Source organism: Solanum verrucosum, unplaced genomic scaffold, assembly GCF_900185275.1.
Source record: "Solanum verrucosum unplaced genomic scaffold, falcon-dt-bn FXZP01000147.1, whole genome shotgun sequence".
In the NCBI taxonomy this organism is placed as follows: domain Eukaryota; kingdom Viridiplantae; phylum Streptophyta; class Magnoliopsida; order Solanales; family Solanaceae; genus Solanum; species Solanum verrucosum.
The window spans coordinates 2,092,413-2,116,822 of NW_026020343.1; the positions used below are offsets into that span (position 1 = coordinate 2,092,413).

The following is a 24,410-nucleotide window of genomic DNA, read 5'->3' on the forward strand; positions in this document are numbered from 1 at the left end:
TTTTATTATGTCTTTTGTGGCAAATCACATAGTAGTACACAACGCTCATTAAATTCCCTAATTCTAGCAGCTCTATGAGCATAAAAAATCCAGGCAACAACATATTCAATTTTTATACAACCACAATCAAATAATGAAATAACATCTTGTACAACTAAATTTAATACATGTGCAACACATCTAACATGGAAAGCATTAACATCAATTGGACATAATCTAACTTTTAATATACTGGCAGCGTTTGTATTATTAAATTCATTATCTAATGCGACCGACATTACTTTATCTATAAGCATGTAATAATCTAGAACACTCAAAATATTTGAAGCTAAATATGTACCAGTTTTTTTCTCTACACATTCTTTATAACTTAAGATTCTTTTTTGCAAATTCCAGTTATGATCAATCCAATGTGCTGTAATGGTTAAATAATCATGTCCATTAACACTACGACCCATGTCCGAAGTTAAAGACACTCCACAATCAAATATGTTAAATATACAACGAAGATATTGACAATGTTTACCTTGATATACAAAAACATCAGATTTAATAGTATTTTTTGAAAAACCTCTACAAGTAGGATTATAATTTTATTGAATATATTCAATAAAATCGGGATGTGAAGGAAAACTATAAGGAAAACCACAAACAAAAACCAATTTAGCTAAATTTTCGCGATCTCTTTCCTTATTATATTTACGTTGTGTTAGTGGACCACCGGGGTTAGAAGGATCTAATGTTCCTTGAACCATGTTAGAAGCCCCTACCGATTCATTAACATTAATATCAAAATCATTAACTGGAATTCCTTTTTTTCTATCGGCTAATGCTTTAACTTCTTTATATTGAACCGGCACACAAGATAACAAATTTCTATTTAAGCCCCCCATCCTACCTTGACCTCCACCTTGTTTATGTTTAAAAGGTTGCTTACACTTTTTACAAATAGCAATAGAGTTTTCCTTATCTAAAGTCATAAATTGCTACACAACAGAAGTTTTAGGGCGTTGATACTTCACCTTCTCCCTTGTAGGAGGTGTAAGGGGTGGGCGTCCACAATTTTGCTCCGTTGAATTTGTAGTTTCATTTGGAACTTCTGTCATCGGACTAGTAGGTGTATCTTCTAATTCTTCTTCTCCCGAACCAACTTCTACTTCTTCACCTGAATTTTCATCAAGATAAGGATTAATATCACCATAAATTCGTTGTAAAATTTCATGATCAAGTTGAACATTTGAATCAATATCATAAGAAGTATTATCAACATAACTAGAATCATTTGTATTAAATCTAACTTTAGACATTGATTTAGAAGAAGTACCACCACATTTACTCTTCTTTTTTTCCTTACTACTTTTTTATTAAAATTAAATAATTTACTAATGCCACTTGGTTCTTTCTCTTTTCCTTTACCGATATCTTTTTTGCTAGAACTCATATTTAATTTTATGTAAGTGTCATATAAAAATAATAATAACACAAAAATTAATGACGAAAAATAAAATATAAATATTATGAAACGAATGTACCAAACGTCTGCGTTAATAGCAGACGTTATAACCGATTCTTGAAGCTTGTAGTTTGTTGTAACTTATAATTTGGAACTCCAATACTTGATAGCAAATATAAGAATTATATATATTATGATATAATATGAAAATTTAGAATTGAAATATATGTATTATGATATAATATGAGACTTAAATGAAATAAAAAATTGAGACTTAAGATTGAGAGGATATAGAAAATAGATGAGAGAATAGAAGATTTTGTAAGAAACAATAAGGGATAGAGGGGTATTTATAATATTAAAAATGGGTTAAAGTGTATTTATGATAACTTGAGGGTTTAAATTAAAGTATTAAAAGTAGGGGGTGGTAGGGTGTGGTAGGGAAGTGAAAAAGGTGAATAAATCCGTTGGGGGGCCCACTAGCCGTTGCCCCAACGGTCCCCAATGGATATAATTAAAAAAAAATTAAAAAATAGGGGATACTGCGAAACCGGCGGGTTCAGCCAAGTCTGGACTGGGCCGGGTTGATCGGGACCAAAGGGTGAACCGGTCCCCTATCTCGAAGTCCCTCCAAACCGTGAGAATAGACAGGATCGGGTCCGGCGAACCGGTTCTCGAACCGGTCGCGGGCCGACCCGGTCCCCCTGCCAGCCCTACTTGGTCATTGCATTCAATTCAATTTTCAGTTATACTTGTTCAGATTACATAATTGCTCAGTTATGCATTGTTCAACTTATATACTTTGTTTCGCTTAGCATATGTATATCATGCATGTTTAGTACATTCCAAATACTGACGCATACTTTGCACTACATCATTTCATAATGTAGGTTCAGGCACTCAGCATCCAGATCACGCTTAGTTCGATCCTCAATTTGACTTTAGAAGCTTCAGTGGTGAGTCATCATACTTCGAGGACAATAGACATGCTTTACATTTCAGTCTTTAATTTTAGTTTCAGTCTTGTTAGAGTTTGGTGGGGGCATGTCCCAGCAACTCATTTCAGTTATAGGCTTTTCTTATGACGTTTTATCTACAAGTAAACAAAAAAGGTTACACTCGATTATAAGAAAATAATGGGTATCAATTTATACTTCTATTACCACAGACTTACCTTCTGTTGCAACACATGGATAACTTTTTGCAACATATGACCACTATGTTGGAATTTCTACCAACATATGACTCCTCTGTTGCAACAGATGACACTTCCTCCATGAAATGAGTTATATGTTGGACAGTTTCACAAACCATTTTCACAAAAAAAAAAAAAAAAAAAAAAAAAAAAAATGGGTTTTCCTAAACAACAACAACCCAATATACATGATATATATATATATATATATATATATATATATATATATATATATATTCAAATAATTTCCCAAAGTTTAGGGTTTTTTGAATTTCTCGTTTTTCTTTCAGAAACAAGAAACAACAGGTCCCATTGACCCGTTATTCAATATTCACAACTATAGAACAAATTTTTGTTTCTTAACCCAAGAAAAGGAAAAAAAAAATTATTATCAATAATGTGTTCTTGTTCAACAGTGTTTTGTTCACAAATCCAATAAAAAATTCACAAAAATAACCGACTTACCTGATAGAAGAGTGACGATCAGTGACGACATTAAGATTTTAATAGAGTCACGAGTGACGACAACGAGGCGGAGAATCTAGAGGAACCTGTTGGTTGAAAGGGAGTGTTGTTGGTGCAAAGAAGTTAGAGAAGTGTTGAATGAATTTTTTTCTTTTTTTTTAAATGGAAGGAATATGGAGTTTTGTTATTTTCGAAATGATTAACAACTTTTAAAAATATTAATTTGGTCCCAAATTAACTTAATTAGGTTTTAAAGAAACTTTGATATTTCCTTGGTAAAAGTGTCACCAAAAACAAAACCAAGACTTATTTGACACATTTTATTCAATTCTCTCAAAGAAACCCACCAATGATATAACTGAGAAAGTTCAATTCTTGGTGTTTTCTAACAATTCTTTAACTTCCCCCCAAACTCAATAAAATCAACATGCTTGAATTCTTCAACCCCATATCAATTTTCATATCTTTTTGGAGACCCTTTTCATTTTCAACTCAGATTCAAAAAGAATTAACTAGTTCAGATTTTGTAGCAAAGAAACCGTTGGGGTGTTTTCTTTTCAAAATTTGTTGGTCTCTTAGAAACAATTGGGTGTCACTACAACAAATTCAATTATTAAGGACAAATGATTTCATCACTTATAACTCATATTTCATCACAAAAGATCTTTCATGACGAAAAAAAATTTGTTAGTCAGTCGTCACTAAATGTGTGTCGCTATATGTATACAGAGACGATTTAATGTTTCGTCAATAAAAAAGTTATATTATCTACAAAAACAATAAATCGTCCTCAAATGCATAACATTTGTGAAAAAATTGTTTGTCATAAAAAGCTAATTTTTTGTAGTATATTGTATAATTTTGTCACTAAAAAAGTTATTACCAACGACAAAACTATATCGTCACTAATAATTTAGTTCAATTAGTGACAACACCAATTGTCTCTAATGTTGTATGTATTTCATAGTTGAAGAAATATAATTTCGTCACTAATGACTGTTTTTAGATACAAAAGAGTATTTCGTCCTTAAAGATACAAATTAGTGACAAATTTATTATTATAAATATACCGACCTCTTAAGGTCCATTTTAGTGTGTGTGTGTGTGTGTATATATATATATATATATATATTAAAATACCGACCTCTTAAGGTCCATTTTTTTTTATGACAAGGGAAACCCGCAGCCGCTACCCTTTGGGTGCGCACAGGGTAAAACCCCCGCTCCTATGCAATAGCTCGCAAACCACATAGGAGAGGTAACCTGTACAAGGCAAACCCGGTGCGACGAGCTCGACCCTGAAGGCAAACCACTTGCTTTCGCTGGCAAGGGGTTTCGAACTTGAGACCTCCAACATGGAAGTCCCAAGCCAAACCAATGGGCCACCCCGAAGGGTCTTAAGTTCCATATTTAAAAAAAAATAATTAATATACCAACTTCAGGATGTCAATATTTTTTTAATATATTTAATATTCATTATAATATACCGACCTCTTGAGGTCGATGTTTATTAATTTATATTAATGTTTTATTTTATTAATCAAAATTTTATATATATATAACCTTCTAATTATATAAATTTAAATTTATCGATCAACGTAACAGAGGATTATCAATATCAACTTTAATATATAAATCTTTAACTATAGTAATAGACATTGATTACCTCATAACGAGACAAGAAATTCAAGGTTATACGTACAAATTCAAGACTTCTATCTTCTTTTCCCATGAATTTTATTTTAAATCATTGAAGTAAGAACTTCTTAAGAGCAATTTGAAGAAAATGTAGCGGGGAAAGAGAAACAACTGAAAATGGGTTAAAGATTTAATTTTATAATGACATGATTTCTATTAACATAAACCTAAACTATTTCTATAAAAGTTAGTCAAAGACCAAACTTGATAAAAAAAAAATTGAATACTTAAAGGACTAAAATTAGTAACTGTACAGTTATGGGACCAAAAATGGTAAGTATATAATTAAGGGACCAAATTTGATAGCATTTTGAATAGTTAAAGGACTAAATCTGATAAATGTACAGTGGAGGGACTATTTTCGACCCACTTCAATACTTCAAGAACCATTTATGACATTTTCTCTAATTATGAACAATTGTAGCCAAAGGAAATTTTGTATTTTGCTACGAACTTCTTTTTGTAGAAAATAGTTGACTTAATCAACTACAAATTTTAAGTTGTCGTTATTTAACACCTTACATATTTTGTGGCAATTTTTTTTGTCACTAAATAGCAAGTTTATTAGAGACAATAAAATGATTGTCACCAATTGTTTGTATTATTGGTGATGAAAATAAATGTCTTGATTAAATCTATTTTTTTATAGATAAAACATAATATTTAACTACAAACTCTAATTTGTCACTATTGTAACAACATATTTTTTGAGACGAAATTATTTTGTGTCCAAAGATTAATTCATTTTAAGAAAAAAAATTATTTGTCACAAATTAGATACATCATTAGTGACGAAACAATATGTCACTGGTAAAATTAAATTTGTGACTAACAATACTCAATAAATGGTGCCAGTTCATTTTTTAGTGGAAAATTTTAGTGGACAAAACTTAGTTACGAACTTTTTATGTTTCGTCACTAAAAGTATTTGTCTTATATATTTAAGCGCGAAAAGTAATTTTAGTCACTAAAAGTGAACAATTAGTGACGAATTTCATGTCGTAGCTAATAATTTCGTAGCTATATATCATATTTGTTGTAGTGTGTTTTCTTTCAAAAAGCCTGAAGTCGGAAAGTGGTGATGAAACAGAAAAAAAAATAATTGAAGTGTAAGTTGAAAAAAATGGAGGGAGAAGTGAGGGTTTTACGAGAGAAGAGGAAAAATGAGAAAGCTAATAAGAAAGAGGAAGCTAGAAACGGTGATGGAGCATCGCAAAATGAGGGGAAGAGTAAGAACTTACATGAATTGTTTATGAAAGAGGAGGTAAATAGTGTTAAATCAAGGAAGCCGACACCATTGAGTATGGAGGATAATACAAAAAGCTTTCACCTGATATACAATGAAGGGTACTTTAAAGATTCAAATTTTCTGCGTAGAAAGAAGTTTAATATTACATGCTTCAAGAATAGCTATGCCGTGATTTTGTGAAATATGCAGTTGAGCAGTTTGGTAAAGATCACTAGGAGATTTCTATGTAAGAATAAAATTAGTTACATTCGTCTATTTTCATATTGATTGCCGCTATTAGTTTTCTGTTTGTTACATTTATTCATCGATGTTTAGTAGTTGAATTTGTGTTTTATTAGTCTATAAAAAACTTTCAACATTGACATTTTTTTATGTAGAACTCAGTATGCTAATTATTGGGAAATATGGAAAGTATTTGTCTATGCCTTATGAAAACATATAAGAGGAGTTTATTGGGAAATATGGAAAGTATTTGTCTATGCCTTATGCAAACATAGAAGAGGAGTTTTTAAGCTGATGATGTCTATATGATAATAGAGAAGAGGAAAAATGAAAAAAAAAATAGAATACGGACTCTAAAAATGGTAATGGGATGTCGGAAAATGAGGGAAAGAGCAAAAAGTTAGACTAAACTATTTGTGGATGAGGATGTAATAAGTGTAGAATCAAGAATATCAACACCGTTGACTATGGAGGATCATATGGTGTACAAAGAGCTTTCATTGTGACTCATCTATAACTATATCTATATCTATCTATATTACCTTAAAAGCATGAACTCCTAACGGAATGTTAAATTACTATAATATCCCTAACTTAGATTATGACCTTTTTGATGAGTTGTGACTTTTCTGATAAGTTGTGACCTTTTTCAAAGGGTTGTGAGTTTTTGATGAGTTGTGACTTTTTGCAAAGGGTTGTGAGTTTTCGATGAGTTATGACTTTTCCAAAGAGTTGTAACTTTTTTCAATAAGTTGTACCTTTTCCAAAGGGATATGACTTCTCGGAAAGGTCATGACTTTTAAGATAAGACACAAAATACACTTGTTCATACTACCCTTTGTTGACTATAAATAGAGGGGTCTCCTCTAATTTTTCAACCACAACTTTTTTTAACCTTCTAATCTTCTTCTGCTTCTTTTATTTTAAATTTTTTTGTGTGATTTATTGTCATTGAGTGAGTTCGAAGTTCAGCGGAATATGAGGTACTACTATTCTAAGGAAGTAAATTGTTCTATCCTAAGAGGGTATATTCATTAATCTCGAGTACTAGAGGAAAATAATTATGATGATATAATAATTATTTTTTTGCTTATTATATACATTAGTATGTAATGTTCCAATATATGAAGTTAACATGTAGTCTAAATTCATTTTTTTAACGATTTTTCTTGTGATGTAGATATATGCTTTTGAATATTTTTTTCAAAAAATATTAAACTTCTCAAGAGTTGGAGAATTGTCACGATTTGTTATTTTGATGCTCAAGATAAAATAATGACTTTATTTATCAATGATACTTGTGTGATTTAGATTGTCAAGAAGTTTGCTTCAAAATAGTTTTTACTATATAAACATTGCCCTTTTGTTTTACTGATTTACTAGTTCTTAATGTTCAAGTATTTTTCAACAAACAAAAGTTTATATCAGTTGTAATAAGGCCAGTTGAAGTTTATATTAGTTTAATTTTTATTGTAGTCTAACTTCATTTTTTTTTTATTAACAAGTTCTCTTGTGATGTAGACATATGCTTCTGAATATTTTTTTTCCAAAATTATTAAACTTCTCAAGAGTTAGAGAATTGTCATGATTTGTTTTTTGATGTCCAAGACAAAAGGACTTTATTTATCAATGTTACTCATGTGATTTAGATTATTAGAAAGTTTGCTTCAAAATAGTTATTACTATATAAACATTTCCCTTTTGTTTTATTGATTTACTATTTCTTAATATTTTGGTATTTTTGATGAAAAAAGTTATATGACTTGTAATAACGCCAGTTGAAGTTTGTATTAGTTTGATTTTTATTGTAGTCTAAATTCATTTGTTTTTGTTAACAATTTTTCTTGTGATGAAAAGTTTAATAATTTTGGAAAACAAGAGTTAGAGAATTGTCATTATTTGTTTTTTGATACTCAATAAAAAGGAATGACTTTATTTATCAATGCTACTTATGTGATTTATATTGTCAGGATGTTTGCTTCAAAATAATTATATTATGTAAATATTGCTCTTTTGTTTTACTAATTTACTATTTCATAATTTTTATTATTTCTTAATAGCTAATTTTATGAGATAAATCGTGATATAATAATTCTGATGATATAATAATTTTTTGTTTGCTTAGTATATACATTTGTATGTAATGTTCCAATATATGAAGTTAGCATGATGTAGTCTAAATTCATTTTTTTTATCAAATTTTCTTGTGATTTAGATATATGCTTCTGAATATCTTTTTCAAAAATTATTAAACTTTTCATGAGTTAGAGAATTGTCATGATTTATCTCATAAAAATTAGCTATTAAATAAATATTAATAATTAGCTAATTATCAAACCTTATTATTCAAATCTTCACTTAAATTTTATGAATTGATAATCACGTGCAATGAACGTGTCGAAAAACTAGTTTATATAATGAAGGGTACTTAAAAGATTCAAACTTGGCAGGGGCATATTTAAAAAGACTCAAGGGTTGTCACTTGATAATACTGCACAGAAAAATTTACTAAAAATGTATATACATGAAAAGGGAGGTGCACGTAGTTTAATTGGTTTGGGGCTATACACATTGCTATGCAATTTTCTTTTTTTCTTGTTTGGTTCCCACTGAGTATTTAGTATCCTTATCCGCATTTAAAAGTACCACATAAAGGGTAGAGGCTCCATAACAAAGACTAATCACGGCTCAAACCCAATACTTCAGATTAAGGACAGAGAAATATTTGCCAATTCCACTACGAGCCTTTTGGTTGGCCACAAGGCCAACAATTTATAAGTGAAGACAATGTATAACTCCACTTTCCAAAATGTATCTAGTCATAGGAACAATAAAATTAAGAAAGTTAAATTATTGTGAGTTGTGACAACACAAGGAAAGACTTGAAAGTAACAACAAGGGTAATGAAGACTGGATGTTGGACCAATTTTTCCTCAAGCCATCCATCTCCATCTTTGTTGTTACCAATTCATTGCTAATGCTTTCTATCTTGCCATCTTTTTCTTGAGCTAATAAGATGATTTCTTTCTGCCTAGTTCTAGCTTGTTCCTCCTTTTTCTCATACTCCACCTTCTACCTTGCTTATGATCTAATCAAATCGTCTAGTTTTTTCTTGTCCACTTCAAAGCTGGTCAAGAACTCCTGGAAACTTGACTTGGATTATGCCAAATCCCTCCATTTCTTAACCATGACAGGGGATTCATAATTGAGTTTTATCAATTGCTTGGCTTGTTCATCGTTAAACAATGATAAGGGATTATCATCCAAAGCAACAATTGCATCATGCATTTCCTTCTTCTTTGTCGGGTAATGAGTACTATTGCTCTGGAGGCCTGATTGTTGGCTGGGATACTGCACTGGTAAGGACTTCAAGTATGACTGAACCATGTGCAAAGTTTATTCAATGTCCTCTATATTGATGAACAACGTCAACACTTGACTAAGAACCAATGTGCTTGCTTGAGCCTGACAATATAAAATGATACTTTTACAAAAATTCATATGAAACTAACAAGGAAAAGCTAAACAAGAAAAGATATCAGTTGTCAATTGAGTAAACCTTGTTTGCTGGAAGAACTGGAAGTGGAGCATGTAGAATAACTTCAGCAGTTCTTGGTTCCTCATGCTCACTTCGGGAAACATATTATTTTTAATTTTTGATTAATAAATAATCTTCATCATCAATCTCCTAAGTACTTTTCTATTCAAATGGTGGACTAAAATATTCAAATATATATATCAAACATTGATTAAGAATAAAACTAAGTGTCTATTTTAGTCCATCATTTGAATGTGTTCACAAACAAAAAATCAATATACAATTGTTTACCAGAAGATAAGTGGGAAAAATTAAAAACACCAATAGTAGTAACAAGATTTAATAATGAAGGAAGCATGATTACATATAAGGCAAAAAATATAAAAATACAACTATGGGATAAGATATTAACTATAGAATAAATATATAACTTTGAATTAACTACAAATATCATTTTTCGGTGCGGAACTGGTAGTTGGTGAATTCATGAAAGTGGTAGTGTGGTAGATGGTAGTGTGGTAGGTGAGTATTTTATTTTAGAGATTTTATTATAATATTTTTTGTTAAGTGTCTTAATCTTGATATCTCTTTAATGTTATTTTTTGGTAGTGTAAAATTCATGGTAAAATGTAATAATATTTATTGTAATATTCTTCCGATAGTTGTTTTAATCTGAATATTTCTTTAATATTATTTATGATATATTCTAGATATAACATATCTTCGGTTCTTTGGTACATATATAAATTTTCCTCCATTAATTGTTCTAATAGTTTTATATCTTCCATAGATTTTATCCAATATTGTAAATATTCGTAGTTCATTTTAATCTGAATTTATTTCTAAATCATACCATTCTATTCTTTCGAAGTCTAAATCATGTAGGTCTATTTCATACCATTGTTGGTTTAATATATCTTCCAAAAATATTTTTTCCCATATGATCCTTCTTAATTCAATTATTTTTATATCTTTAAGTATATATAATATTAAAGTTTCGGAGTTTTTTATCATTTCATTATGAACGTAAGTAGTCCTGTTCTTTATCATGCAGATTTTTTATTTCAAATTATTCCTTCCTATCATATTCATAATTGATTAAATTCATATTAGATCATTATGAACTAGATTATCTTTATCATGTTTTCTTGTCACTACTAGCATCGTACTTTAGCGGATACTTCCTTCTTATCAGCGCCTCAACTTTGTTTACTCCCCTAAATGGCTTCCTCGCCTACTGGTTTCAACATTAGGATGGCATAGTACAGAAGTTTTCTCCCTGTTTCCAGTGTGCTAATAAACTAGAAATCATGATTCAAATAATTCTAATACATAATAAATAACATAAATTTATTCAATCATATATATGATATTCAGGAATATATGAAACTAGTTTCGCATATTTTTTTAACAATATACCTTTGCCTCTTGCTTAGCCATGCTATCTGAAATATCTGACTGAAAGCTCTAAGTTTGACAGGGTTTTGAAGACTTGAAGTTCCTAAGGGTTTCATCTTCAAGATTTGTATTTTGATCTCTTAGATTCTTCAATTTTGGCTTGTATCAAGACTTAAATCTTCATACCCATTTGAATGCAAGCTCAATTTGGTATAAATTTCTATCTCTTATACATGTGTGGCTAAAAACCCCAATTCTTGGGATGTGATTTAGCGAATAAGGGTTAAGATAATTGTTGGGTCTTGCTTGTTGATAGTCTATTCGTAGTTTAAATGTGATTTCATTTAGTGGTTGTGGATGAATTTAATGAATTTGTAGTTGCAAATACAAGTTTAATTATGTGTTTTCGGCTTGCTCGAGAGAGAGGTCGTAAAACTAAGACCACTAGATTGATTGCCAGTGTGAGTGAGTCGACATGAGGTTTAGCTCGAGAAAGTCAACCATAGTCCCATGTCCACACACTCAACTCAAGAGAGTGAGTGGGTTAAGGCGTAGGCTGGTCTTCATGAGGCAAGTGGGTGTCCGAGAGGAACGCATTTTGAAACGGGGTAAGTTGCTCGAGAGAGAGCTTATCCACCTTAAATTCTAGCCTAGTCAAAATTATTCTATGAATCTTCTATCGAAAGCATGTACCCAATAATCTAGCTTAACCCGTATTCCCGTCACATCCCAAGGATCCCCTCTCATTACTTAGAAACCCGTGTTTATTTTTATGTTTTTACGTACTTGTGACAAAACCCCCATTAGATACTTGAAGCTTGCGTCACCCTTTAATTTACAAAGTTTTTAATCGTTAATGTCTTTAGCTACGACTAGTTAGAATTAAATTTTATTTTTCTATTAATTCTCAAAACCACTATCTTGGGAACGATCCCAACCCTTGGTTGGGTTACTAAACTATTGTACGACACTTGCATTGGAAGTTGTGTCTTAATTACGCAAACATCATGGATCGACCTAAGCTAAGAGTTCATGGTTCTATCTTAGGCAAGTAGGACAACCCTTTTCGGTGTGGGTAACACCAGGTGATCATGTTATAGCTCACATGGTCTCATGTCGGTTAAGGCTTATCTCCCACAACAAGAACATGAATAATGAACTAAGGTTACTTCAAGAGGTATTGCACATGAGTTCAAAGGTTTTAAAGATTATGTTGGCATTTATTGTCCATGCTTATGACTTTTACTTTCTAATCTCTTATATGATGTTTAAACTTGGCATTTGCATGCTTTGAAATGAAATGTCCCTTTAGCATGTTTTAAATGTTTTTATGCATAGTTATCATACTTAGTGCAATTTTTTACTAACGCATATTTTGCCTACATTGTTCCCAAATGTAAGGTTCGACAGTCAGGGTTAGATTCGTGGCTAAGTGTTGATCTTGAGATTTTGAGCTTTGGTGAGTCCTCGTGCTTTGAGGACGGATTTATTGTTTTAGTTTCCATTTCTTATATTTCCTTTATGGACATGATGTATGGGCTAGGCCCAATTTCATTTGGTATTGTAATAGATGGTTGTAATAAGACTAATGTCTAGACTTCCGCTTTCTTTTATGAAAAACTTTTAGACTTGGGAAATGTGTTTTTACTCTTATTGTTCTATTTCTTATGTTATGAGGACTAAGTGGCTTGTATGAATTCCTTCGTGGTTCTATATGCCTTGTCACATCTAGGGGTACCCCTTGGGGGTGACAATATATATATATATATATATATATATATATATCAACTCTACCATAAACAATTTGACTAAGAATCTATCTGAAACTAAAAAAGGTACAGAAAATCATGTTATTTTACCTCACACTAATCATATACCTACCATAAAGGTGACATTAGGACATAATTAAGGGTAAAAACCTACCAATTTTATATACGCAAGAATTCCAAGAATAAACTTATCAATGGAGTTGTCATATTAAATCAAGAGAAGGCCGAGTAAAAATTTAACGATAACATAATCAAGTAATTAAAAGTAGATTCCTTCAACAATGGTTAAACTAATTAAGGGGAATGATCAAATTAGAGACAATCATAATTGAGAAAAATCAACAACTAACTATCAAATCTTTAACATATTATCTCAATAACTATCAGACTTTAATACACATGTAATAGCACCTAAATTATATTCAGAAGCCATACAAAGAGCATTGAAGGTACTGGCAGAAAATTTTAGATCAAAATCAAGGACAAAATGATATTTTCACAAAAGCTAAAACAATGAACATTGTTAAGAAGATCAACTAATAATAAATGATTTCAAACCCAATACGAAATCCAATAAAAGTAGACATGCACGAACACATATCACGACTCATTTATAGTTTAACATTAAGAAATTAACTAAAATGAAATCTTCATCAAACATGGAACGAACCTGGAAGGATCTGTTGAGATCCATCTTTTAGTAATTAAGCTAAAATTCTTGACTTCAACATGACCAAACTTTGTCTCTGACTGGAGCTCTGCAATCGAAGAGATAGAGCAACAATTCTCTTGTTTGTTGTTGTCGAACTTGGAGGTCTCTTGGTGATGTGGCTCGTCGATTGTCATCCTCGCGAAGAGAGGATACATGCGGCTGCCATGTGGTGGACTCACCAGTTTCGTAGACGGTCCTCATCAAAAGAAGAGGAAGGGAGAAAATAGAAACCATCAGGTGGTGGTTCTCGCTAGGACGGGGAGAGGGAAAGATAAGGCGACCGCCTCTAGCGACTTTTGCCAAAAAAAAAAAAAAAGAAGGGAAAGAGGGCGAGAGAGAGGGAGCTGGGTGTTGTTGCCTTCACCGACCATGAGAGAAAGAGGAGAGGCACTGATTTTGCCAGAAAATGGTGAGCGACGGTGATTTCGCCAGAAAAAGGAGAGGAGAGAGAAGTGCGGCACAACCTCCTTTCAAATGAGGAGAAAAAATTAAAATTGTTAGGGTTTGGATACTAAGTGAATTAAAAAGGAAATTAAAGGGTTGTGAGATTTGAACCGTTGATTAAGAGAAGATGAACGGCTAGGATTTGATCTCGAATTTTGATTCAAAAGATGGATGGCTGAGATCGAAAGATATTTGATAATCTCGAATTGGAAAAAAATAGCTAATGCTGAAATGACCAAGTGGCTAGAATTGAAATAAGATTTGTATTGAGATGGCTATAATTGAAAAATGAATTTGAATAGGAAAAGTGCCACAAATTAAATAAATTCAAAAGAAGGGGTTACAATTTAAATGATTTAAGGGAAAATCAATTGAATTTCTATTTAATTAATGATGTACTACACATAATAAATAATTTTTATATAAAATAGGATCTTTTAAACGTTAAACCGATAATAAAATAGTAATTTGATAAGAAAAAATAATTACAATATATTTTGTAAATCGTGAATATTAAAATCTAATTATTTACATAAAATTACTTTAAATTTTGAACCTGTAAAATAAGAAGAAAAGGTTTTGACATACATATTTAATCAAATAGCAATTCGTAAAGAGTTATAGGTCAGTCAAAATTGGTGGTCAATAACTGCCACTTGGTTGCTTGAGAATAAGGGATGAATTTTCAGGCAACCACCGTTGACTAAGTAGCCCATTTTGTCCAACTAACGAAAAGATGTCAGTGGGATCCATTGAAAGGACGTATAGTTGGGAATAATTGTATGACGAGACTTTGGTTTTATGTCGCCTACAGATCTCTGGTAATACGATAATCAGGTCGTGTGTAGTTCTAGATTTAAGAACAAACATAGTTCCTAAAATTGAAATAACTGTATGATATTCGCACAGGGACGATAACAACTTGAATGGATAGGATTAGAGCAATGAGGTGGACTGAATAGCGCAAAAGATCATATGAGTATCGACAAATTTATAGGGCATTGTTGTGATATATACGGTGTGATTGTCAAATCTAAAGGGAAATTGATCTCATTTGTAATCTGTCAGTCTCTGCAAATCTGTAGTTTTTGATACCACTAAATAAAGTGAATAGGGCAGATATATAAAATTAACGGTAGATCTAAACATGATGTAATTTCTCATATCGACCATGATATTTGCCTTAAGGCTATGAAGATGATGTCTTAGGCAATGATATGCAAAATCAAATCCTCGAGTCATGAAAATGTTGTCTGTAGGCCATAAAAAATGATGCCTTTAGACTATGACACCTTTAGATCATGATACATAGAAATTAAATCCTTAGGCCATGATATGATATCCGAAAGCCATGAAAGATCGTGCCTTTGGACGATAATACCTTCGAAACATAAGTATTAAGTAAAGAGATCAGAGTGTATATGCTTTGATGTAATTCAAGCATATATAGATACTTGTGGCATGATTTGATAGAAGCTCCATACAGATGTGTTTCTTAGAGCTCCACGCGACTCTTGTGACTCGAATCAATAGTAGCTCCAATAGTTCTCGAGTTCCATATAATTCTCGAACTCAATGTAGATGCAAATCTTAGTCACATGAAATTCTTAGCCATAATGTAGTCTTCGGGTATAATGTAATATTTGAGCACATGCACTATCTCAGGCATATGTAATATCTCAAGCTCATGCAAATTTTAGGCTCAATGCATTCTTCAGGAACATGCAATATCTTGGGCACAATGCAATTCTCGGGCACATGCAAATCTCAAGCATATGCAATTTCTCAGGCACATACAATCTTTCGAGCGTAATGCAATTACTTGGGAACAATGCAATCTTCGGGCACAATGTAATTTCTCGGGCACATGCAATCTTCGGACAAAATGCAATGTCAGGCACAATGCAATTTTTGGGAACATGCAATCTTGGGTACATACAATTCTTTGGCGCAATGCAATCTCGGGCACAATAGAATTTCTCGAGCACATGAATTTCTCGGGCACAATGCGATTTTTTGGGCACATGCAATTTTAGGGCACAATATGATAGTTGAGAAAAGTTATCTCACAAATCAGAATGATAAACCATGGTGGACCAAATCCTGTGATGGTAAATTTTGTGTCAAAACAAGTTGGCAGTTGTTGAGACAGAGAGATGAGATTAAGGAAGGCTTTACACTCCTATGGAGTAAAGGCCTACCTTTCAAGTACTCTTTCCTCACATGGAGAATATGGTTAAGGAAAGTTCCAATAGCAACAGTCATGCACAAGTGGAATTCTAATATCTCACAAAATTGCAACCGTTGCACCAGTCCAGAGGAGGAATCTATTGAAAATCTCTTCTTTAAGGGTGAGACAACTACAGCAATCTGGAGATACTTTTCCAATGCTATAGGTTTTCAATGCAGCCAGTTTTTGAAGCCAAACATAAGAAAATGGTGGAGCATGGAGGGGAATGGAGAATGAAAAGTGTTCTGCAAGTAATTCCTATGATAATACTATGTACCATTCTACATGGGGGGAAGTATTCTACAACTAATGTTATTTCAAAAATCACATATGCTATCAGGAAATTCGTGTGGATTAGGCACCATATGGAAGGTGAAAGGAAGAATTGGCCTGAACTAGTAGCAACACTTGAAGCTTATAGTCCATCCCATTCTTTTCAAATAATTAGGTGGTTGGCCCCACCTATTGACAAGGTAAAGGTGAATATATATAGGGCCTCTAAGGGTAACCCAGGCCCCAGCTCTGCAACATTTTGTATAAGAGATTCAGAGGGAAAGTTAATGGTAGCAAAAGGTGTTAATTAGAATATCAGATACAACTAGCCTAGGGGCTGAAGTGAGGGCTATGAGAGAAGGACTAGAGTATTGCAGAGAGAATGGGATTCATGAGATCATTATTGAAACTGACGCCATAGTTTTGTTTCAGCTATTAGAAGGCCATTGGGTAGCTCCATCCTCCATGGAGTGTAGCAATGGAAATAAGTTTCATCAACATGATAAGGAGATCAGTCTCAGCAAGAGTACAACATTCCATGAGGGAAGGAAATACCCTTGCTGACTATTTTGCTAACCTTGTTTTTCGTGCAGGTGATTATCTAATCAGATATAGTGAGGATGTACCCAGTGAAGGCAGGAAAATATTGTATTTAGATAAACAAGGCATCCCTCATATCAGAAGAACAGTTAACCACTAATATACAAAGTGAGAACTTTACAACATACTGAAGACTAGTTGAAAAATCAAGTTCTAGCAATTTAAATCTACCATTTTGCACAAGTGTCAGAAATAATTCGAAAGGGTTAAAGATCAGCACCTGGTGAGAGCTTGAGGTGTACAAATGACTGACAACCCAAACCTAGATGCAGATGATACGTGAAAACCTAGACTTGATATTGATTCTTCGACCTCTACAAAAGGTAATAAAAATAGATTAAGCAAGGTTTGGTAGTTCTGAACATTTTCAGCTCCGGTCAATTGGTGGTATTAGTTTCTTCAGAGACTTAACCCATCGAACTGAAAAAATAAAATCAAAGGAAGTATTTATCTTGTAAAATTAGAGAAGACAAGGCATCGTATTCCTTCTCGAGCTGGATATTGTAGGATCTGCACCGTAGGATCATACGGATGCATTCAACTTAGCTGCTGGCTTGATGTTGAAGAAGAACGATTGGGATGGAGACCTTCAAGAACCTTTTTTCAGTTTTCATGTTCACTTTAGTTTCCTTTCATAGTAGAAGCTTCTTTTGTTTTTTTCTTACAGATAGGGCCTGGGTTTTGGGCCTAATCTGTACATAACTATAATTTTGTTTTACGGCTTTTTAATCAATAAAATAGGCTGAAAACCTGCCTTTACTTTTTTTTAAAAAAAATATGATAGTTGAGAGCATGAAACAACTTAGACCTCCACCTTGTTGAACGGATCGATTGCCCTTTATTGGCGATTGTCAAGTGCAGTATACAGTAGCTTGGTCCTTTATCTTATCAGAAGGACAGTTGCAATTTGTTGACGGTTTTTGGGTTCGGTATGAAGTAGCTTGATCTGTCACAACCCAGGCCTACACCATAGATGTAAGTGGCACTCAATAACCTTTTCTAATCCCCAAGGGAACCATTGGCCTGGCTACATGACTTACATGACACTAAACAATAAGCGGAAGCTTAAAATAAGTAAACACTTAGACATTTAACAAAGTCTTAAAATAATGTCTTACAAATATTTAACATGAATTATAGATTAAATAAAACATCCTAAGAAAACAACGGAAGCATCAAATTTTGTCTGTCTATGAAGCCTCTAACCATATAATATGGATATCAGGACAAGACCACCGACACCTCAAATACTACAAGGCTAAATGTAAATAGAGTCTCCCGGAAGCAAGGAGGCCACACCATAACTATCTACGAGTGAATAGTGATCTCAATGAAATGCCTATTGATGGTCCTGAGCACTTGTATCTACATGAAAAAAAATTATGTAGGTCAAATGTCGCCAGTACATTAATGTACTGGTAAGTGATAAGGTTAGAGTAAACAATTAACTACTTGAATAACTGAAAGCAACATAATTAGATCAATACATGAATATGAATTGATAACCATTTAAGCTTTACAATAAGATATACAATGTAAGCAACATGAAAATAGTATACTTTACTTTCTAGGGAATTTCTCTAACCAACAACCATTACTATAAACCTAGCAATGATACAATGTTTCGCCCATGTTGCAAGGGCCATCCTATACCTTGCCGGGGTATAGGATGATATTGTTACCATGGATCAATCTCATAGGCCTTCTCAGAGTCAATGAGAAGTCGCATGAATAATCAATGTTATCCTATCCCTATGATTGCTTCGTAGTTTTATGGGACTTCCGAGTTATAAAAGACTCTAACCCAATTCGGTGCCCGATAGTACTCCCACAATAATCAATAAAACTTTATGATCAATGTATTAAAACATACTCTTTCTCTAGTTTGGGATAATTGCTCAAACCATCCTCTTAAAAGAAGAAACTGTTCTTGAAATATTTTTGAACTCATAAACTATTTTTATAAATCAATGTTTCTCTTTTCTCAATGTAAAAATGGTATATTTGGGAATACTTAGTTCTCTTAAAACTTTTACTCAAAACTCAATTTAAGAGATGGTGATTGGCTTTAAAAGACTCTCAAGAGTTATAACTCAAAATAGGATTCATGCTGAAAATATAGATATGAACGAACCAACTCTAGGATCTCAATAAAAATATACAAATTCAATACTCAAAACTCAAGGACTCAAGAACTCATAACTCAACAATACTTCTCATCTGAAGAATACGTAATTCATAGGGTTCATGCCAAATTATGGACATGAACGATTCAACTCAAGGATTTCAATAAAAATATAGACTCATGAATACAATTCTTCTCATTATCATACTTATTTACTCAAGACTTAGTTCAAGTCTATAGTTAATTGCAAAAGACTTCTCAAAATGACTTAAAAAGGACCGCTTGAAATTTCCTCTAAACTTTTCTTTAATTTGAAGTGTAAATTGAGAGATGTGATTAGGATATGTAGGATCTCTTAAGGATTAATGAAGAATTTAAAGTTAATATCAAGAGGAGAATGAAGACACAATTCAAAGGAACAAAGAACAGAGAAGAAAAACAAGCAGGTGACCGTGGCACATCTGTGGTGTTTCACGCTTACCCCAACAAAACTGGGAGTAATTTAGGGCGCACTGTTGGTGCAGGGCGCCAGCCCTCCTGGCTCTATGGGCGCACATTGCCCCATCCCGAACCCAGAAATCTGACAAATTTTCTAATTCAATTTTGGGTCCTAACTCATCTAGAATCGATTGGTTTCTTCAAAACTGTCATTGATTGATAAACCCAATACATTTTTAATGAAATCTCACTCAAATTCTATCAAGAAACATCACTTATTTACAAGACCCTCACCTCAAGAACTTAAAACCTCCATTATTAAAGAATGGGACTAAAACTCAAGAATTCTTCAAGAATCTTTACATAAATGATTTCATGGATGAATTAATGGAAGAACTACATGATTGGTGTGAAGACGAACAAGTCGATCACTATGGGAAACCTCACATACCTTGAAAGAATGATTGTTCTTGGAGAATTTCCTCAACTCTTGAATGAACGTTTGAAAACCGTCTTTTACTCTTCGTGAAACTTCGCTCTAAAAAATCCAAGTGTTTTGAATTTGAATATGTATTTTAGAATCTGATTAAACCCTTAATTGGGTCAGGAAAAAGTGCTAAGACAAGTGGGAAAAAGGAAAGAACAAAATATATTTCCTAATACGAGTGTAATTTCTTAAATAGAGAGGTTTCACTCAACTAAGCATAACTTTTAGTCTGAGTTCGAAATTTAGAAAACTTGGCGGCGTTTGAAAGAGGACTCAAAGACCTTCCATTTGGTAGGTTATGGGACATCTAACTCTTTATGTTCTAAAAGATATAGTCATTTGAAGTTGACCCAAGTAAAATCTCATAGTGAAACTCAATCGGAAAGAAAATTTTCAACTCAACTTTATGCTAGGGGATTTTAGTGACCTTAACACCTAAGAAAATTTAGAAACACTCAGTACAATATTATTCACAATGAATAATGGTTTGAGCATTAACTCATAAATTTTTAGGGGTGTTACAATATCACCTCCTTGGGATTATTCGTCCTCGAATGAAGGTTGGATTGAGAATGGAGAAGGGGTTACTCTTACAATGTTTCTGACTTCTGAACTTGCCTACTAACATAGGCAAAACTGATTTATACTAAGAGTTTGGAACTTTCTTTTGCACATAAGCCAAGAACGATATGAGTTTGAACATAGCAAAGCTCTTATCTGAAGCTATCTTACGTGAAACAAAGGAAATTTGGGCATGAAGTAAGAATGGGACTATTATGCCTTAAGCAATACAACTGCTAGCTTTCAATCCTAGAAACACCACTATATCATGACTTCCATTATGAATACCGCACCTCATAAGCTCCAACTCATAAGGGTTTATGACTACTCTTACTAAGGTCTGAGTCTAACTGTATGCTCTTACTATATTCAAGCCTAACTCAAAATCACAAAGTACTTAACATAAGGTGATTATTCTAATCTAAATCACAACATTCAGGTTCTTTTCCTTTATAGGAAATCTCATCCCAAGGAAATTACTCCTTACCACCACATTCAACTAACCTTGAGTCTTAATCAAGAACCACCTAATGCATCATGAATTCATCCACATGCTACCAACAATACATTCAAGCCTAGTACTATAACAACTCCATGGACTCCTACTAACCAATCCTTATAAGAATTCCTCATTCTCTTGTCACTTCTAACAACTTAACTTTCATGCATTATTACCACGAAACTGACTTATTACTCATCTTAAAACCTTATCTCCTTTTTCTTCTACATTTATAACCTTAGGTGGAATAAAAACACCACCACTACCACAATAAGAAACATAAACCCTCTCATTTGTCATTACTCAACTACTATCGACAACATCACTATCAAAACTGAAAAGGATCACTCAAAGTGGTTAGGGTGAAAGATCATAAGCACGATTCATTCGAGAGTTTTGATATAAGAATATACATGACATAACATTATTTTTCTAGCCATTAAGATCAAATCTTGAATTTGTAAAATTGAGCATAGTATGAGACATGAGTGCTTATGAATAGGTTCATATCATGAGCCTGATATCCATAACTTTATGGAATAAGATTGAGATCAATGGGCTTAAGTGTGTTCCCCTTGTTCTGGGAATTGATCATAGATATGAATCTCTCTGAAGTGCATGAGCATAGGTCATAGACGCAATCCTGATATTAAAGGCATCAACTGGATGTTCTAACGACTGAAATTTGAGGAGTACACTAAAGTATGAATGGATCGATATATCACTTTAACTCTTTCTGAAGACATCACTATGTGATTCTCAACACTTGATTTGGTTTCTTATCTTATTATCTCCCCCATAGGTCTAAAAGACACTTGATGAGATGGAATTTGGGTATATTGAGGAGGAATATGGGTGGAGTTTGGTTGCATTTAGGTGTGAGGTGATGGTAAATTATTTGGATGAATGGAGTTAGGTCGGGTTATATTATAAGGTGGAGGATTATTTGGTAGGGTGGTTTGATTGGTGAGGGGTAGGTTGTCCATGTGCTCCCCAAAAGGGGTGCCGAGAGAGATGGATAATTTTGCCAAATAGCGCATGTTGGCCACCTCTTCCTCTAACTCCATAATTTTGCATTCAAGTCTCCCAACCAAATCATTGGAGAGTTGTCCTCCCTTAGAAGTTTCAACCCTTTCATTGGTAATATTAGTATCAATCATTTTTCCTTTTTCTTTGAAACTTGCTCTTTGAGGAGGAGGAGGAGGAGAAAGAGGAGTCCCTTTTGATCTTGTATGGTCCAGGATGTAAAGACAGATCAGCCTTAGGCAATGGGGAAAACAATAAAATCAACATAAAAAGGATGTTAGGAGATTAGAACAATATTATAATAATAACATGGTGTTTGAAATAACCCTAAATGCAAAGGACCTCGTTGAGCCAGAGGTAGGCCTAAGACAACACATAAGTGATGCACAATAATTATTTCGAGCCATATTTTTCCAATTTGGAGTTTAGGGTTAGAAAAAAAAATATAAAGAAAAGCAAACTTTATTTATTGAATAAGATTCAATTTATTTCATCATAATAAAGAAAATTGAAAAATTGAAAATACACTAAAGGGGCAAGGGGTAACATGGGGAAGCAAGCCCTAAAAAAAATTCAATAAGGTTGGTCTCCAATGTTGGGCACAATCTGCTCTCTCATAGCTGGAGTTATGACATAGTCATAGTTGAAGAGATTGTGTGCCCATCTTCTCTCCTTTTCATCACCAAAACCAGGAAGACCCTCTACGCTTGAATATTTATGTTCCGCATCTTCCAAGATCCATACATAATACTCATGCATACAAAAAGGTTGTTCTCGAACATCAATAGTTACCTCATTTTTCCACCTCACAGTATAATATCCACCTGTGGGATATTTGGCCCAAAATTATACTCGTAATGGCCCATATGAGATCGCAAGGGTATCATTTGGATTTACTCGAACTGACAAAGGACTCAGAGAGGCACATATGGTTGAACGTCATTCAAACCAATAATCTCAATAAAGTAGAGCTCATCACCTATTATGATGGCATGACAAGGCTTCAATCAATAATACTTCTATCGAATTTGACAACCTGAAAGTCCTCTCAAATACACGAGCTAGTATTCCGTTCCTATAAGGGCAGGAAAATATTTCATCCTTTCGGGATGACTAAGAATTTTGTTCACTACACCTTTCAAAATGTCTACCAATTCATCCCTTTTGTGGAAGTGTTCAATAGCCTAGAGTTGCAATAGGAAATTGCATTCTTCGTAGTGTCTCTTACCCTTGGTGTATGCTGATAATGCCCTTATTATTTTTGCTAGTACCATGGGTACTATAGTCTTCTTGTGTAATTGGAGCCAGCCTCGAGTCATCATGTGAACCATACAACTCAGGCTAGTGTGGATTTTTCCCTTTTTTCGTAGAGAAAACTAATGAACCTAACAGTGCAATAGCAAACGCATTGAGACGATATCTTTCCCGCTTTTCAGCAAAGAGAGAAAAGTCTATGTTAAAATTCTCATGGCCCTCTTCATCACCAAAACATGAATATAACAATTTTATAGAAATCCATCCCTCCTTTAAACAACGTAAATCTCAATTATGGTGCATTCCCACTTTTTTCATAAAAGACCTCGGGGATGGTTCGTGTGGTACAATCATTTCACACTCCTTGTAAGGAAGATTGAGAATTCCGCCAACTTCTTCAATTGTCGGGGTTAGTTCAAAATCCCTAAATTTGATAAGCAGCCTTTCAGGGGTCCCAAAGTTTTAACAAGGTCTTGATCAAGAGACGATTAGACTTGACGGAGATAAGTGAAGTAAGGCCACCGTGTAATTCGCGCCATCTCTAGTTCTCGATTTTTCTCAATACACTTCCACCAATTCCTTAGAATACAAGTCACTCTGACCCGCTATCTATAATTGAAGCAACGAAGAAACAATGCTCTTATTTTTTGTTATCGAACTCATAGGTCCTTTGGTTGTTATTGTGGCTCATTGATTGTTGTCCTCGTAAAAAGAGGAGAGAGGCGACTTCCATCTGGTGGCCTCACCGGTTTCACTGGTGGTCCTTTTCGGATG

The 24,410-nt window shown here is 33.3% G+C and overlaps 1 pseudogene; it reads left to right on the plus strand.

Annotated features, from left to right (window-relative positions):
- LOC125837450 (uncharacterized) overlaps positions 1 to 24,410 on the plus strand; it is a 33,801-nt pseudogene that overhangs the window by 6,291 nt on the left and 3,100 nt on the right.